At 41.8% G+C, this 2,869-nt stretch overlaps 1 long non-coding RNA gene across 1 annotated transcript; it reads left to right on the forward strand.

Annotated features, from left to right (window-relative positions):
- Positions 1-150: 150 nt before the first annotated feature.
- On the forward strand, positions 151-1,871 carry LOC125514718. Its single transcript, XR_007286588.1, has 2 exons — positions 151-480; positions 572-1,871. It is a non-coding gene; the product is annotated as an uncharacterized LOC125514718 (long non-coding RNA).
- The last annotated feature ends 998 nt before the right edge of the window (positions 1,872-2,869 follow it).

A 2,869-nucleotide genomic window follows, 5' to 3' on the forward strand; every position in this document is an offset into this window, starting at 1 on the left:
CTATACTTCAGCCCTAAAAAAAACTCATGTCCACCTGCCACAGCCAATGATCTCGTGCCACACGTGTTCCATCTCGGCCGTCCAACCGCAACTACTTCATCTGGGCCGTCCGCTTCGGCCTACCAGACCATAAATACCTGTCCTCGGCATATCCTCCGACTCCGAGCATACCACCAACAAAGCCGCCGCGTTCTCCTCTGCGACACGCAACCTTTTCCCCTCCCCCCTATAGACTAGACCAGATCCTTGATATAGAGAAGAACACGCCTCTTCCTCCCAACCACAACTACCTCCATCTCGGCAAGGTGAGCCCGTGAGTCTCTTGTCTACCATGATTTTTTCCTCCTCGAAACCCCCGTGCGCTCTCTGGTTCGCAGGTTCCTCGTCGATCGGCGGGCTGGGCTTGCGGCGATCTTGGAGCGAGACGCGAGGCGGCTGCATCTTCCGATCTGCCCGTCCGGCGACTCAGATCTGTTACCTGTGAGTATTTCCCCCCGCTGAGACCGTCTCTACCGCGTGATTGAGCCGTAGATCCGTCTTGCCTGACATTCTGTGCCGGTATTACTCGTAGATCTGATGGCCCGCGGCGGATCTGGGGGTTCCCGGCGGTCTAGAGTTGACTCTGCGGCGATGAAGGCTTCTTCTCCGACGTGCACGTGTGGATCCCGGCTTCCCCGCTTCGCGCGACGACGGCTCTTGTATTGATAATTATCCGATGATATCTCGATAATTATTACATCTAAGAGATCAGAGGTAAGAGCATGTAACAAGCGAGGTGATCGTGCCGAGAGGGGAAAAGGAGTGAAAAAGGAGAGATGTGACACCTAGAGGCCTTTGCCATGTTGGGTGCGCTCGCATGGCAGGCCGCCACCGTAATAAAGATGGTTCTTGTGTCCCGGGGGGAGATCGCACGGGGGTTATTCTGTTTTAGCCCCGGGGTCTCCCCCCACCGTGTCCTGGTGTGCTCCTTTGTCTGCACCTCTCGTCCGATCCGATCTTCCTGGCACAACGTTCTACCGTCGCGAATCGATCAAGGTGCTACAAACCAAAGGTACAATCGATAATCTGCAGCTGAAGCATACATAAACTTCAGACGAATTTCCGCTCTCGTAAATTGTATTCTGTTCTGAGTTTGTTTACACAGAGGAATTTGTAATCACTCGAACCCATTTAAGTTGTAGTAAAATCGTTTGTCTGATTCGCAGTTGAATCTACTATCACATCACAGCTCAAATTTGAACTTCATTAACAATCGGCAGTCTAAACAAAGACCAAATCGTTTAGGTACCAGATTCAATATATTTTGATATTTTTTCCCAGAATATGCTATTTATATCAAAGGTTGTTATTTTATCTAAATTTGTGTTCGTATATTTGTCTGCTCTATTGAGATGTACAGTGATCAGAATTTGATCTTGGTTTTCTATTTCAACTTGTAACTCTTACCTAATGTAGCCTGAATAGCTGTATGATGGGATTGTATAGTCCTGAAATTAAATCTACAGCTATCTTCCCTGGATGTGGACATCATATTTGTTCTATCGCCATTGGCTGAACCAGTATGAAGAAGCACCTGCTTTGGTTTTGGAATACGTGCTCAGCAGAAGAATCTAAATGTGGACCTCAATTCCGGTCATCGTAGGCTCAGCAGACTTCAAGAAACTGGTTAAGATGTACTCTTATGTAAATTCTGTGCTATTTGATTCTTCTGCATTTAGCCTGTGGTTAGTTTTAGTTCAAATATTACATTCCTTATATCCCACACATAATTTCATATTGAACAAGTCTATTTTCAATCTTCTTTACTTATTTTTTCCCATTGTAGTTTTAATATATCTGTCAGCAATGAGTTTTAGTTGTGTTTTTGTCCAGTTGGGTACACATAAGTTCGTGTTGACATTTATGAGGATCTTGTGCTGTTAGTTTATTGCATATATAGTTGTTGAATGGTTTGCGCAGATAATTTCCAGCCATTTACTAGTTATATCTGCACTAGATCTGGAACTGGTCTGCAATTGGAGTTGCTGCAGCAATTGCCAATGTTTATTAGTCAGTATTCCGCGTCAAAATTTGACCATATATTTGTCTCAATGCATGTCACCAAATTATATTGTTGAATTTGTATTTGAATGTAGTTCCAATTTATGTTTGCTATGTATAACCTATACTCCCTCAGTCCTAAAATAAGTGTGGTTGATTTATTTCAAGTTCTTATAATTTGTAAACCAGTGACACTTATATTGGATGGAGGGAGTATTTTATTAGTTAAATTCATGTTCAAAATCTGACTATGAAATTTATATACGCCCTCTGCACACAATACTACCTCATTCTGGGTTTATTAGTCCTTGTTGTATTTTGGGTCAAAATTTGATCATATGGTCTTGCATGTCATCAAATTATATTGTTGAATTTGTATTTGAATGCAGTTTCAATTTATGTTTGCTATGTATAACTTATACTCCCTCAGTCCAAAAATAAGTATAGGTTATTTATTAAGTTTTTTATAAAGCAGCGACACTTATTGGATGCAGGGAGTATTTTATCAGTTAAATTTATGGTCAAAATTTGACCCAAAAATATGAAATATACTGCCTACAATATTCCCTCTGTCCAAAAAAGCCTGTCCCTCAAATAAATGTATCTAGCACCAAATTAGTGCTTGATACATCCATTTGAAAGATAAGAAGCTTGGGACAACTTTTTCTGGACGAAGGGAGTACCTCATTCTCGGTTTTATAGTACTTCTGATATTTTGGGACCATATGTTTGGTCTTAATGCATGTCACCAAATTATATTTGAGTTGATGTAGTTTCAAATTAGTTTTGCTATATAACTTGCTCTCTTGGTCCCAAAATTAGTAAGCAG

This window comes from Triticum urartu, chromosome 1 (assembly GCF_003073215.2).
Source record: "Triticum urartu cultivar G1812 chromosome 1, Tu2.1, whole genome shotgun sequence".
Classification (NCBI taxonomy): Eukaryota; Viridiplantae; Streptophyta; class Magnoliopsida; order Poales; family Poaceae; genus Triticum; species Triticum urartu.